At 40.9% G+C, this 16,681-nt stretch overlaps 1 pseudogene; it reads left to right on the forward strand.

Moving 5' to 3' along the window:
* The first annotated feature begins 12,564 nt into the window (after positions 1 to 12,564).
* LOC119358120 lies at positions 12,565 to 16,458 on the forward strand (annotated as a pseudogene).
* The last annotated feature ends 223 nt before the right edge of the window (positions 16,459 to 16,681 follow it).

The raw sequence follows: 16,681 nt of genomic DNA on the forward strand, positions 1-16,681 counted from the left end.
GATGGGTTCGATCTTGCGGTGCTCAATCTCAGTGATAGAAAGAGGCATGACATGCATGTATCGTTGCCATTAAGGATAAAAGGACGGGGTCTATTTCTACATGAATTGATCTTGTCTACATCATGTCATCATTCTTATTGCATTACTCTGTTTCTCCATGAACCTCATACACTAGATGCATGCTGGATAGCGATCGATGTGTGGAGTAATAGTAGTAGATGCAGGCAGGAGTCGGTCTACTAATCTTGGACGTGATGCCTATATACATGATCATTGCCTTGGATATCGTCATTATTATTCACTTTTCTGTCAATTGCCCAACCGTAATATGTTCACCGGCAGTGAAATCTACGGCCCCCGGGTCTATTTCCTATCATATTAAAATCAAAAATACCTTGATGCACTTTTTCTTTATGTATTTTATTTTAAGTTTTTGCTAGATCTATTTATTAAATCTTATACAATTTAATTTATCTCAATACCGAGGAGGGATTAACAACCCCTCTTACGCGTTGGGTTGCAAGTATTTGTTATTTGTGTGAGGGTGATGTTTATATAGTGTTGCTTGGTTCTCCTACTGGATTGATAACCTTAGTTTCATAACTGAGGGAAATACTTACCGTTGCTGTGATGCATCATCCTCTCCTCTTTAGGGAATTACCAACGCAGACACGAGGAATCATGTAGTCTCTTAAAGGTGCTCATAGGGGTGTGCGTGCGTGTGTGCATTTTGAGAGATGAGTGTATGTGTATATGTTAATAAACAAATATAGAAAAGGAGTGGGGGATGGGCATATACCTCCATGACAAGAGCATTTATTATTAGGGTATCCATTGTCTGTCCTAGATTGGGCAATTCCTATTCGGCGCATTCAATGCATGTTTCTTCAATAGTTTTTAGGGGACTTTTTTCAATAGATGTAAATGGGCGCACACACCCCCACCGCGTTGGGCCAGCCCATCTTACACTCTTTTTTTCGTACAATCTTCAAAAAATATGCGCCAACCATGATTCAATCTACGCCTGTAATCTATGTACAACCATTGTAACCAAACTGGACAACTTTCTTGTTGTGCCTAGTTACCTTCTTTATTTTTCTTGAAATAACAAACGTGAACTTGTTTTTTTGGCTGATTTTCTTACTTTTTTCACTTTCTGTTCTTTTCTAAACTTTGCACATTTTTTCAATATTGATGATTTTTTTCAAAATTGATGAACTTTTTAAAAAAAATGTTGATTTTTTTTCAAAATCGATGATTTTTTTCAATTTTGTGAACCTTTTATTTCAAAATCGATGAAAATTTTCAAATCGATGAACTTTTCTAAAATTTACCATTTGTTTTAAATCGATGATTTTTTTCAAATTCATGAACTTTTTTCAAATTCACTATCTTTTTTGAAAAATAAACCATATCCCCGTTTTTCAAATATATGAACTTTGTCTAATACATTTTTTCCAAAAAAAATTACCAATTTTTAGATTCATTATTTTTTTCAAAGTCCAAATGGTCGACGGTTGACGCATCGACCGAACGATGTGATCGAAGGGAGACATGTGACCCTGGCTACACACCCCCACTGCGTTGGGCCAGCCCATCTTACACTTTTTTTCATACAATCTTCAAAAAATATGCGCCAACCATGATTCAATCTACGCCTGTAATCTATGTACAACCATCGTAACCAAACTGGACAACTTTCTTGTTGTGCCTAGTTACCTTCTTTATTTTTCTTGAAATAACAAACGTGAACTTGTTTTTTTGGCTGATTTTCTTACTTTTTTCACTTTCTGTTCTTTTTTAAACTTTGCACATTTTTTCAACATTGATGATTTTTTCAAAATTGATGAAGTTTTTTTTAAAATTTGATGATTTTTTCAAAATCGGTGATTTTTTTCAATTTTGTGATCCTTTTGTTTCAAAATCGATGAACTTTTTCAAATCAATGAACTTTTCTAAAATTTACCATTTGTTTTAAATCGATGATTTTTTTCAAATTCACTATCTTTTTTAAAAAATAAACCATATCCCTGTTTTTTCAAATATATGAACTTTGTCTAATCCATTTTTTCCAAAAAAGATTACCAATTTTTCAGATTCATTATTTTTTTCAAAGTCCAAATGGTCGACGGATGACGCATCGACCGAACGATGTGATCGAAGGGAGACATGTGACCCTAGCTACACACCCCCACCACGTTGGGCCAGCCCATCTTACACTTTTTTTCGTACAATCTTCAAAAAATATGCGCCAACCATGATTCAATCTACGCCTGTAAGCTATGTACAACCATCATAACCAAACTGGACAACTTTCTTGTTGTGCCTAGTTACCTTCTTTATTTTTCTTGAAATAACATACGTGAACTTGTTTTTTTGGCTGATTTTCTTACTTTTTTCACTTTCTGTTCTTTTTTAAACTTTGGACACTTTTTCAACATTGATGATTTTTTTCAAAATTGACGAACTTTTTTTTGAAATTTGATGATTTTTTTCAATTTGTGAACCTTTTGTTTCAAAATCGATGAACTTCTCAAAAATTTACCATTTGTTTTAAATCAATGATTTTTTCAAATTCATGAACTTTTTTCAAATTCACTATTTTTTAAAAAAATAAACCATATCCCTGTTTTTTCAAATATATGAACTTGGTCTAAGACGTTTTTTCCAAAAAAAATACCAATTTTCAGATTCATTATTTTTTCAAAGTCCAAATGGTCGACGGTTGACGCATCGACCGAACGATGTGATCGAAGGGAGACATGTGACCCTAGCTACACACCCCCACCGCGCTGGGCCAGCCCATCTTACACTTTTTTTCGTACAATCTTCAAAAAATATGCGCCAACCATGATTCAATCTACGCCTGTAAGCTAGTACAACCATCGTAACCAAACTGGACAACTTTCTTGTTGTGCCTAGTTACCTTCTTTATTTTTCTTGAAATAACAAACATGAACTTGTTTTTTTGGCTGATTTTCTTTCTTTTTTCACTTTCTGTTCTTTTTTAAATTTTGCACATTTTTTCAACATTGATGAACTTTTTTTTAATTTGATTATTGTTTTTTTTCAAAATCGATGTATTTTTTCAATTTTGTGAACCTTTTGTTTCAAAATCGATGAACTTTTCTAAAATTTACCATTTGTTTTAAATCAATGATTTTTTTTCAAATTCACTATCTTTTTTAAAAATAAACCATATCCCTATTTTTTCAAATATATGAACGTTGTCTAATTCGTTTTTTCCAAAAAAATTACCAATTTTCAGATTCATTATTTTTTCAAAGTCCAAATGGTCGACGGTTGACGCATTGACCGAACGACGTGATCGAAGGGAGACATGTGACCCTAGCTACACACCCCCACCGCGTTGGGCCAGCCCATCTTACACATGTAAGCTATGTACAACCATGATTCAACCTACGCCTGTAAGCTATGTACAACCATCGTAACCAAACTGGACAACTTTCTTGTTGTGCCTAGTTACCTTCTTTATTTTTCTTGAAATAACAAACGTGAACTTGTTTTTTTGGCTGATTTTCTTACTTTTTTCACTTTCTGTTCTTTTTAAACTTTGCATATTTTTTCAACATTGAAGATTTTTTTTCAAAATTGAAGAACTTTTTTTTGAAATTTGATGATTTTTTTTCAAAATCGATGATTGTTTTCAATTTTGTGAACCTTTTGTTTCAAAATCGATGAACTTTTTCAAATTGATGAACTTTTCTAAAATTTACCATTTGTTTTAAATTGTTGATTTTTTTCAAATTCATGAACTTTTTTCAAATTCACTATCTTTTTTAAAAAATAAACCATATCCCTGTTTTTTCAAATATATGAACTTTGTCTAATCCATTTTTTCCAAAAACAAATTACCAATTTTCAGATTCATTATTTTTCAAAGTCCAAATGGTCAATGATTGACGCATCGACCGAGCGATGTGATCGAAGGGAGACATGTGACCCTAGCTACAGGTCTAGACACTTTTATTTGGGCCAGCCAAGATGCATGAGCGCCAGAAAGGAATTGCGACATTGTAGTGGCAAGCATCTCACCTCAATAGTGTAAGTGTTTCTCAAAAGAAAAACCTCAATAGTGTGGGGTGGCATGTTTGAATCCTCGGGAGCTCCCTCCTTTACATGCCTTTTCTATATCATGCGTTAAAAAAAGAAGTGGCTTCGCGTTGATGGGCCGACCCAGTAGTGTGCCGAGCCTTTGTGCCGCACTCTGCATCATATAGGCGGTCCCTGAACGAACAAAAAACCCAGAGAAACAAGTTAGTACTACCTCAAATAGAAAAAATCTATATAATCGAAGAAATGAACCCCGCTTTATTATTGGGTATAGATTACACATCGAGAAAGATTTAAAAAACACAAAGGAAAAAAATATTCAAAAGGAGTGGGGCTAGGCATATACCTCTGATGTGTCAGCGGCCCGATCTTTCGATGAGAGTGGGGATAATTATCAATTTGGTGGATTTTGACCTTGACGACCCGGCTATACCGTACCCGACGATACGCCTCGACAATCGCTAAACCAATCTCCGATGGTTATTGACCTTGCCGTAGGCACGATCAACCTGAACAATGAGGTTCGAGTTCCTGCAAGCAACCGAAGAACCGGCAAGAACAAAGGTGAATTGCAACTGAAATTGCGGATAATAAACTGAGCACACGAACTAGATGAAAAAGTTGGGGTTCCACTGTGGATCTGACAAGGCGGTAGTCCTACACGTCTCGTAGATGCGAATTGTAGCGATGGCTAGACAATACAATAAAACCCGAGATCTAAACCTAACAGTAGCTAACTATTTATTAGAGTACGGCCGCCTGCGCGTAGACGAATCCTGGTCGGCTACGACTTGAAAGAAATCAGAATCATGAGCCGGCCCACATGTAGTTTATTTCCTTGTTTAGCTGTTGACGGTGTGGGCTGCACACGGACGTGGCCTTCTCCGGTCCAGGAAGCCTAATACTCCTTCTCCTCCTTTTGCACTTCAGCACGTACGTGGCTAGGTACCTTCTTGCATGTCAATAGTGTTGCTTCTTGTGGAATCAACGTGCGATATTTTTTCATCTTCCATCTGCAGGCGGCTTTTCCTCCTTATCTCTGCAACACCTTCGTTCCTGAGTACAAGTAAATCCAAACATGAGTGTAATATAATATTCTCATTAGTTAAATCATATGTACAAAGGAGCGATAGTACCTGGTCATTTATCTATCTCGCTCGTGCTCTAGTCATAGGTCCAGATGGAATAACTGATGTCGCGGTGGGTGCAACTGTGGCAGAGATGTCCTCATCATCCCCCCCTTCTTGAATCGAAGTCGCCCTCGATGGTACCTCTTCATGCTCTCCCAAATAAGGTTTTAAGTCTGCAACATTAAATGTGGGACTAACCCGAAATTCTGCAGGCAGATCAAGCTTATACGCATTCTCATTAATTTTTTCTATCACCTTAAAAGGTCCATCTGCATGAGGCATTAATTTTGACTTTCGTAAATCAGGGAAACGGTGCGTTCAATATTTTTCTTAGTCATCTCATGCATTTTTAATACTAATTCAGCACGTTCTTTAGCATCAAGGTTTACCTTCTCCGAAGATGGAATAGGTAATAAATCAATTGGTGCACGAGGTATAAATCCATAAACAATCTGAAAAGGGCATAATTTTGTGGTGGAATGAACGGAACGATTATAAGCAAACTCTACATGTGGTAGACATTCTTCCCACATTTTTAAGTTCTTCTTCAAAACAGCCCTAAGCATAGTAGACAATGTACGATTAACCACTTCAGTTTGACCATCAGTTTGAGGATGACATGTAGTACTAAATAAAAGCTTAGTCCCCAATTTTGTCCACAACACCCTCCAAAAGTGGCTAAGGAATTTTGTGTCACGATCAGAAACAATTGTATGTGGCACACCATGTAAACGAACTACTTCGCGAAAGAACAAATCAGCAATGTGAGTAGCATCGTCACTTTTATGACAAGGTATAAAATGTGCCATCTTAGAGAATCTATCGACAACAACAAATATACTATCTCTCCCCCGTCGTGTTCTAGGCAGTCCTAATACAAAGTCCATAGATATATCTTCCCAAGGAGTGCTAGGAACAGGAAGAGGCATATATAGACCATGTGGGTTCAATCGTGACTTAGCTTTTTGGCATGTCGTGCAGCGTGCAACATATCTCTCCACATCCCTTCTCATTTTTGGCCAGAAGAAATGACTAGCAAGGATGTCTTCTGTCTTCTTGACGCCAAAATGTCCCATAAGTCCTCCTCCATGCGCCTCCTGTAACAACAAAAGACGAATAGAGCTATTTGCGATGCATAGCTTGTTAGCGCGAAAAACAAATCCGTCATTAATGACGAACTTGTTCCAAGTTCTACCCTCTCTGCAATTGAGCAATATATCTTTAAAATCGACATCATTAGCGTATTGCTCTTTTATAGTTTCAAGTCCAAAAATTTTGAAGTCAAGTTGTGATAACATGGTATAGCGTCTAGACAATGCATCGGCAATAACATTCTCCTTCCCTTTCTTGTGCTTAATAACATAAGGAAAAGATTCAATAAATTCAACCCATTTTGCATGTCTACGGTTCAGTTTGCTTTGACTTCTAATATGCTTGAGTGATTCATGATCAGAATGTATAACAAACTCCTTAGGCCATAAATAATGTTGACATGTCTCCAAAGTCCGAACTAGTGCATAAAGTTCTTTATCATATGTTGAATAATTCAGACTAGGCCCACTGAGTTTTTCACTAAAGTATGCTACTGGTTTGCCTTCTTGCAATAGAACACCACCTAAACCAATGCCGCTAGCATCACATTCTAATTCAAACATCTTATTGAAATCAGGTAATTGCAGCAAAGGGGTGTGTGTAAGCTTATCTTTAAGAATAGTGAAGGCTTCCTCTTGTGCGTCGCTCCAAACAAATGGCACATTTTTCTTTGTGAGTTCATTGAGCGGTGCTGCGATGGTGCTAAAATCCTTCACGAACCGCCGGTAGAACCCAGCAAGTCCGAGAAAACTTCGTACATGTGTGACCGAGTTAGGGGTCGGCCAACTCTGGATCGCTTCAACCTTGGCTTTATCAACTTCAATTCCCTGCGCTGTCACAACATAGCCAAGAAAAGCGACTCGATCCGTGCAAAAAGTGCACTTCTCAATATTACCAAATAAACGTGCAGCACGCAGAGCAGAAAAAACAGCACGCAAATGGTCTAAGTGTTCCTCTAGTGACTTGCTATAAATCAAAATATCATCGAAATATACTACCACAAATCGTCCAATAAAAGCTCGCAAAACTTCATTCATTAGTCTCATGAAAGTACTAGGTGCATTAGTCAATCCAAAAGGCATAACTAACCACTCATATAAACCAAATTTAGTTTTGAAAGCAGTTTTCCATTCATCACCTAGTTTCATACGAATTTGATGGTAGCCACTACGCAAGTCCACTTTAGAAAACACAACTGAGCCACTGAGTTCATCAAGCATGTCATCTAATCTAGGAATAGGATGACGATATCGAATTGTAATATTATTGATGGCTCTACAATCAACACACATACGCGAAATACCGTCTTTTTTAGGAACAAGTAAAATTGGTACAACACATGGACTAAGGGATTCACGAATGTAACCTTTTTCAAGTAGTTCATGAACTTGTCGCTGAATCTCCTTAGTCTCCTCTGGATTAGTCCGGTACGGCGCACGGTTGGGTAATGAGGCGCCAGGGATCAAGTCAATTTGATGTTCAATTCCTCTCATAGGTGGCAGCCCCGGTGGTACTTCCTTTGGAAAAACATCATGATACTCCTGCAAAAGGTTAGCGACAACAGGAGGCAAAGAAGAAGGCATATCCTCAAATGAAAACAAAACTTCTTTGTAAATAAGAGCATAACATTCATCAGTATGAGCATCTAACTCAAAAATTTCAGCACGTGTAGCTAAGAAAGATACACCTTTCAATTTAATTTCTTTAGATGTGCTAGGATCAGATTTGTGCAGCTTATTAAATTGTTCTAACTCATCAACAACTTTCTGATTTTCAGATTGAGTACGCTCAATATTTGTGTTTCTACTAGCCCTAGTAAGATCATCTTTTAAAATTTGCTCAGGAGACATAGGGTGTAGAATGATTTTCTTTCCTTTATGTGTGAGAGTGTACTAATTAGTTCTACCATCATGTAAACATTGTTTATCATATTGCCATGGCCTTCCTAGTAACATAGAACAAGCTTGCATAGGCACAATATCGCAATCAATAGTGTCATGGTAGGAACCTAAAGAAAAAGGAACTCTCACCATGCGTGTTACTTTTACCTTTCCACCATCATTAAACCATTGAATGTAGTATGGTTGTGGATGTTGTCGCGAAGGTAGGGAGAGCTTCTCCACCATGTCAATGCTTGCTAAACTGTTACAACTCCCTCCATCAATGATTATGCGAAAGGAACGCTCCTTGACGACTCCTTTGATGTGGAAGAGGTTGTGACGTTGATCCTTCTTTTCTTTGACAATCTGAGCACTAAGTACACGATGTGATATAAGACTCATGTACTTATCGGCGTCGTCAGCGGTCACATGTTCTTCCTCTTGCTCCGGTCTTGTGTCATCGTCTTCATGTGTAGCAAGCAAGGCATAGGTGTCTTCATCAAAATCACTAGCAGAGTCGTACACGCCATCTTCACGAATGATCAATACACGCTTATTAGGACACTCCTTCATGACATGGCCAAATCCCTTGCAAGTGTGGCATTGGATATCCTTTGTTCTTTTGGAGGAAGCGGACGATGACGATGAACTTTTTGTTGGAATTTGTGTAGTACTTTTCAGTGGTGCCGAAGTGTGTGATGCTGAAGTTGATGAAGAAGGCCCCAGTCGAGAGGTTGCAGGTGCTGTTGTAGAGGTGCGAGTGGACGGGGCAGTAGGAGTGCGCGATGCCCATGTGGAAGTACGACCTGCAGAAAAATTAGGACGCAGTCTGGAACGACCCTGCACTTCATGTTCAGCATGTATAGCAAGATGGAATAAACGGGTCATTGAATGATAATCTTTATAAGCAAGTATGTCATAAATTTCTCTATTCAATCCACCCAAGAACCTAGCCATAGCGGCTTCCTCAGTCTCAACTAAACCACAACGTAACATGCCCATTTGCAATTCTTGATAATAGTCTTCCACAGATTTAGATCCTTGGTTCAAGCGTTGTAGTTTATTTAGCAAGTCATGTTCATAATATCCAGGAACAAAACGGTGACACATTACTAATTTCAAAGCTTCCCAAGTGGCAGGAATATTATTAGGATGTTTACGACAATGTGCTCTCCACCAAATAGAAGCAAAATCACTAAACTCACTAGTTGCAGCCCTAACTCTTTTATCATCAGGAAAATCATGGCAAGCAAATTTTTGATCAACTAGTAATTCCCAGTCAAGATAAACATCTGGATCATATTTCCCATCAAAAGGAGGCATGAAAAATTTAATTCTACCCAAAGAATCGTCATGGCCACGTACCTGAGGACGCTGGTGTCGTCCCATACCTTGTTGATTATTGCGTAGTCGACGATGATCACGATCATTGTTATCATTAACTGCATCAGGATCCTCAGAATCACCATCATAGTTGTCATCTTGGATGTCGTCGGCTATCGAGTTGGCGTTGCGAGGACGGGGCTGGTCGACGGCATCGGTGTATGAAAGAGGGTGCCTCGGGTCTCCTGGGAGGACCCGACGAGCTCGTTGCAGACCTGTGTTGGTGGCTGGAAGATGCGGAGCGGAAGTGGAGGCGGCACCTAGACGGGCATCCTGGGCATCAAGACGTTTCATAATAGATGCAAGTGTTTGGGTGAACGTCTCATTGCTATCCTCGATCGACTTGAGACGCTTATCAAGTGCGCCCTCGAACGATGTGAACCGCTCGGTGTATGCATGCACATCCTCCTCAAGGCGTGCCACCGTGGCTTTCATGTTGTCTTCGTCACCTGCCATGGTTAGGACGGAACAAGAACAAAATCACAAGTATATTGCTCCTACAGTAACTATAGTGAGGCGGTGGAAAATGTCTCTCAACTCTCGAGCAATTACCAAGCTCTTACCAGTTCTTACCGTGCTGCAGTGATTGTCGGCCGTTGGCGATGTCAAAAGTGATCAAAAGATTGATATAGCGATTACCAAGGGACCGAACAAGATACGATATAGGAAGTGGAGCTTGGTGAAGGTTTCCTCAACTCACAATATGTGGCACAATTAAGCAAAAAGTAATGCAAGCTGAATAATTGCTCAAACTCCTAACTAGTGCTGGCGGTCGACTAGTAAGAGAGAAAACAATCTAAGCCTAGATACTGAGTCACGTGAGTGGGAACCGAAGAAAAATTTGAGACAACTCTAATTAGCTAGATATAAGTGAGGTGTAAACGTAGCGTATGGCGACCAAGAGCGACAAAAGAAAATGTCCAACAAGTATCACGTGTATAGCAGAGGAACAATTCTGAACGTCAAAAGAGATTGCACCAAAAGTGCTAGCCGGCCTGAAAGTTGCAACCTTTTTTTTTCTTTTTTTTGTCTTTTTTGTCTTTTCTTTTTTTTCTTTTGCTTCACTTTTTTTTCTTTTTCTTTTTCAAGCCGGTTACTAGCAGAAATTACGTACACCAAGATGAGGCTAAGAGAAATTAAAGGACGCGTCTAGTGGGCGGCCGACCGCCCTGGGATCGCTAGCCAGCGGCCACCCGAAAAAGGAAACCACCTGGTCCCCCCTCGAGCGAAAAGAGGAAACAGTCTCCCACTCGCCCACTCGCCCACGTGGTCCCTGCCCGTCGGAGCGAAAAAGGCAACTGCCCCGCCCACCAGCTGGCCGCGGGATCACGTGCACCCCCTCGCCAAACCATGCCCCGCGGGATCACGTGCACCCTCCTCGCCAAACTGCGCCCTGACTATCTTCTTCTTCCTCACGAAAGAAGGAGGATCTGCCCAGGTTGCAGAATCCACGCCATCTCTCGCCCCCACGCCTCAGCCCCACCGATGCTGCCTTCTTCTTCTTCTGCATGCCAGAAACAGATGCAAACGCAATCCCCCCAGCCCTTCTTCCTCCTCCTACACAGCCGCCATGGGAGCCCCAAAGTAGAAGGAGCTGCTTCAAGATCTAAAGGGCAGGGTGGTCAGAGCCATACCAGGCAGTAAGATCGAGCAGGTAAGCCCCCTCTGCACCTCTTCACTTCCCCCTTCTCCATGGATCCATGGAGAATCTGCTTCAAAAAAGAGGTGAATCTGGCACATCACACCAGATGTTAAACATGTTGGATGTGTTAAACATGCCAAAAACTACCACCTGGATGTGTTAAAACAAGCCAACTAAAAACGAGTTATCTGGCCAATTAAAACATGATTAAAGCCAACTTCTAGTTATTATTTGCAAAATGAACAAAAAATTGACTGCCCAATGCTTTGTTGAACATGTGCAACGAAAAATTCATAAATGTGCAACTAAACATGCATCCCAGCCAACTGAACATGTATCCTGGCCAACTAAACATGTATCCTGCCAACTAAACATATATCTGGCAATACATGTTTCTGAGTGAACACTTTGGAAAAAATGTAGTATATGTGAAAATAAAAAACATGTTTTCTGGCCAACTAAACATGCATGTTGGCCAAAAACTGATGACCAGCTAAGACATCTATTCTAGGCAACTAAGACATCTATTCTAGCCAACTGAATGCATTAACTGTCCAACTGAACATGCATGTTGGCCACAAAACTGAAAAAATGCAACCTGGCCAGCTGAGAACATCTATTCTAGCCAACTAAAAGCATTGAATGTCCAACTGAATATGTATGCTGGCCAAGTGGAAATCCTGGAAATTGAGACGTCTATTCTAGCGAAAACCAGAAATCTGTAGTGCAACAGGAAAAACATAGGAACTTTTGTCCATGGCTAATGAAGCCACAAACCATATTAACATATTCACACACAAATCTTGTCCCACGCATATATTCTGGTCCCACACCTATTGCAAACCATATTAATATGTTCAAATATACCAGATCTAGAAACATAAACGGCGATGAAAAACATATAACTATAATCTGTCCTCCAATTCTTCTTTCTTCTTTCTTCTTTCACCTGGATTTTCCTTCTCAAATGTAGCATCCAATTATGTGCAGAAAAATCTAAAAAAAGCTCCTTGCAAAACGGAAACCTACAGATCATTGCAACAAAACAAAAAGGGAAAAGGTAAGAAAAACTCTGTAGCAAAAAGAAGTCATGCTCTTGCCAGTTATTTACTGCAAACTGTGCAACTAACATAACAACTCTGTGCAAACAAAAAAATTCATAACTGTTATAATAAAAGATTATGCTATGGTCATGTTGCTTTTAGGTTGTTTTGAAACACAGTTTTTCTGTGGTTACCAACTGATGACATCAATTTCTTCTTTTTTTATATGTGCAGGGAGTGTGTGGCAGCATCCAAAAACAAGGGAAAAAATGCTTGATCTCAATGAGTTGCCTCCAGATCTCAATGAGCTTCCTCATGATATGGATCAGCAGCAACCCAGCATACAACAAGGAAACTGCACAGAAAATGGTCGATCTGTTTACTACACACAGGCAAGTCGTGATGGTAACCCTACGGGCCATGACAATGTGGCAGGCCAGTCATCAGCCCGTGGTGCCCCTGTAGTGGTGTCTTTGCAGTCAGAGAGCCATACTCTTGATGACACAGGAACTGAGGCAAATGTTCCTGGTCCAACCAGGACTGAGCTAGAAGCTGGGGCTTTTGACAGAGTTGTGCAAGTAGAAGAAGGAGAGGATGAGGCTGGTTCTCAACCTATGGAACCCTATGTTGGCATGAGGTTTGACAGCCTTCAAATTGCTAAGGATCACTACAACAGTTACGCACTACGGATGGGTTTCTCTATCAAGATGAACACCTCTAGACGGACACCCCGCACCAATGAATTGATAAAACAATAGTTTTGCTGCAACAAGTTCAAGAAGCCCAAAGCTGATGATGGAGGAGCTGAGGCTCCTCCTTACCTGGACCCTATTCCAGATCCAACATCTGTTAACAGTGATGAGGAGATGGAAGAAGAACCTCCAATATTTGCTGAAGAGGATGCTGGTACTAGTAAGAAGAAGAAGAAGCGCAAACGTGAGACAATAAAGCAGACTGAATGCAAGGCGAAAATGTTGGTGAAGCTGATAGATGGGCGATGGGAGGTGACGCACTTTGTTCGTGACCACAATCATCCGCTCGTGAACAAACCTTCATTGTCCAAATACTTGAGATCCCACCAAGGCATCTCACCTGATGAAAAGGAGTTTCTGCGCATCTTGTATAACTGCAACTTGACTACAGGTGTGGTGTTTTTCTATATCCCTTGAAGAATTAAGTTTCCCTCTAGGCAGTCCAGTGTGCAACTGTTATGGTACTACTGTGCAACTGAAATGGCTTAACTATGCAACTGATGTCCAACTTCCCATGCTTTTTATATATCACTTTGGGTGCTTCTTGTGCAACTAGATTGTCTTTACTGTGCAAATACACAATGTCCTGTATGCAAAAACTGCAAAGTGTTTTTAAAAAGGTGCAACTAGGTGTCCATTTCCTGTGATTATCTTCTGTGCCAACACGTGTCCTATTACTGTGCAGCTGGATGTGCACATTTGTGCACCTAAAAAAACGATATACTGTTTGTTTTTGTATTATGCAGGACGAATGATGCATGTAATGGCAGAGTTCTATGGATCTGAGATGATGGTGCCGTTCGGACCAAAGGCAATAACAAATCTTTGTACAAGTTTTCGTAGAGATGACACAAAGGAGGGTGATCTGATTGAGACAATTGCGCACTTCAAGGATATACAAAAAACCGATCCAGACTTCTTCTATAAGGTGAAATATGATGAAGAGGACAGAGTTGTCAACATATTTTGGGTGGACGGCTTAGCTCGAAAAGCTTATGCGGAGGCGTACCACGATTGCATATCGTTTGACACCACCTACATGACCAACTTGTACAATATGCCGTTCGCGCCCTTCATAGGAATAAACCGACATGGCCAATCTTTCATGCTGGATTGCGCGTTTGTGAGGCAGGAGTTGGCATCGAGCTTTGATTGGGTCTTTGGAGCATTCCTAGAGGCTATGGATGGCAAACCTCCTGACAACTTCATCACCGATCAGGATGGTGCGATGAGGTAGTCAATACAAAGCATCTTTCCAACCACCGTGCACCGTTGTTGTCGATGGCACATCATAAAAAAGGCTCAGGAAAAGGTTGGTTGGTTGCTATGCCGGAATCTAGGACTCTCTGATGATTTCAACAAGTGTGTTGACTTCAGCTTCACTATAGACGAGTTTGAGCAGAATTGGGCTGGGTTAATGATGAAGTATGAGGCTATGGCACACACGCACTTTGAGAAGTTGTACGAATACAGGTCAACTTGGGTGCCGTGCTACTTCAAACACAGGTTCTTTCCCTTCCTCCAGTCTACACAGTGTAGTGAGGGGTTCAACGCCGTCCTCAAAAGATATGTGAACCCACACAACTCAATGTTGAACTTCGTCAAGCAATATGAAAAAATACAGAACCACATCCTTGCCAAGGAAGGCTGCAATGATTACAGGACACAACACCTTGAGATTGAGTTGTGGTCCGACTTCCCAATAGAGAAGCAAGCTTACAAAACCTATACTAGAGACCTTTACCGCAAGTTTAGAGAAGAGTTTGAGCTGATTGGACGTTATAATGCATTCCAAGTTGGTGCTGATGTGTTTGAGCTCAGACCGAACCAGGAATTCGTTGTGAAATATGGTTCTCGAAACTACTTGGTGCAGGAAAGGGTGGAGGAGCGTTCCTATTTGTGTGAGTGTTGTAAAATGGACAAGGACGGCATCCTCTGTTGCCACATCCTCAAGGTGTTCATCCATGTTGGCGTTGATGTCATACCGGAAAGGTACCTGCTAAGACGGTGGACACCTACTGCTGTACCTAGTGCGCCAGGGACTGGTTATGAGAAACCGGATGAAATGCCTCCTCAATCAAAGAAGCAGATAAGGGAGAGGAACATGATATACGATTTTCGGAAACTAGCAAAGTTTGCGAGTGGTTCTGATCCAGCACAAGCTATTGTATACAAGCATATGCGTGCAGCACGTACCGAGATCGGCCACCTGAACAAGTCCAAGAAAAGGAAAAAACCGACTGCTGCAACGGGGCCATCAGATGATGGCAACCCTCGAGGACCTCCTCCACCTCTAGGCAGCAATCAGGGGGCTCATCATCCAGGTAATTACCTGCCCCAACTCCTGATCTAACTAGGTGTGTAACTTCAGTTGCACACATCATTGTGCCCAGTTGCACACACCATGGTAGCCACTTGGACAAGAACATACTGCCTAGTTGCGCACGCTGTGTTAGTTCACGCATCAAAGATAACACAGCTAACTTATTTTTTCCAGTTATGCATATATGTGATGTCAACCCTCAAGGACCTCCTCCCCCTCCTAGCTGTACACGGCATCCTCCGCCACCTCCTCCCCCGCATGCTCCTCCCAATGGCCCTACAGGCAGCACTCAGGGGGCTCGTCGTCTAGGTAATTACCTTCCCCCAACTCCCCATCAAACTAGGTCTGTAACTCCAATTGCACACATCATGGTGCTCAGTTGCACCGAACAGGCTACCTAGTTGCGCATGCTGTGTTAGTTCGAGCATAAAAAAGATAAACACAACTGACTTGTTTGTCCTGTTCTGCCTATAGGTGATGCCAACCCTCAAAGACCTCCTCCCCCGCCAGGCCCAACTAGCAGTGCCCTTTGTGCTACTCCCAATGGACCTACAGGCAGGACTCAGGGGGCTCATAACCCAGGTTAGTACCTTCACCGACTCCAAAACAAAAACTAGGGTGAGTGACTTTAGTTGCACATATCATAGTGCCCAGTTGAACAGAAACATGCTGCCTAGTTGCATGCGCTGTGTTAGTTTGAGGATCAAGCTAAAAATCTAACTTGTTTTTCATGTTCTGCCCATAGGCGACTACAATCCAAGTACCATGACAGGCCGTGCTACTGCAGGTTTTTTTTCAACTTAACTTACACACAACAACCAGTTAGTTGCACAAAAATGTACTGTGTGGTTGCACAGAACATCAGTGCTGGTTGCACAATAACAAAAATACTAAACTTTTTATATGATTATTACACAGGTGATCGTGACGGTCCTACTGCCCCGTTGGAGGCTGCATCCCTTGCACAAGCTTCTGATGATTTTGTGCCCAGGGATCCTCCAAGGTCTACTACAAAGGGTAGGGCAAAGAGTCGACGGTACAAATCGGTGCTGGAGCTACACCCAAAGAAGAAAAACAAATGCAGCCAGTGCCAATCTATAGAGCACACTGCTGGTGTGTGTCCACAGAGGCTCCTATGATTCTGTTTCCTCATTTGTAACTTTGGAACAAAAAAGGAAAAATAATGATGTCTTTTTTAGCAATGTTGGGACCAAGTGGACACATTCAGCATCTATGATTCCTCTTTATCTAATTTATGCTGCTTGAATTAGTTCATGCACTGTGTAAAGAAAAGTTGCTATTTGTGTCTTTGTTGGCAACTGGTTAAATATTTAGTTATTGAACAATTGTATATCCAGTGCT

Source organism: Triticum dicoccoides, chromosome 2A, assembly GCF_002162155.2.
Source record: "Triticum dicoccoides isolate Atlit2015 ecotype Zavitan chromosome 2A, WEW_v2.0, whole genome shotgun sequence".
Taxonomy (NCBI): domain Eukaryota; kingdom Viridiplantae; phylum Streptophyta; class Magnoliopsida; order Poales; family Poaceae; genus Triticum; species Triticum dicoccoides.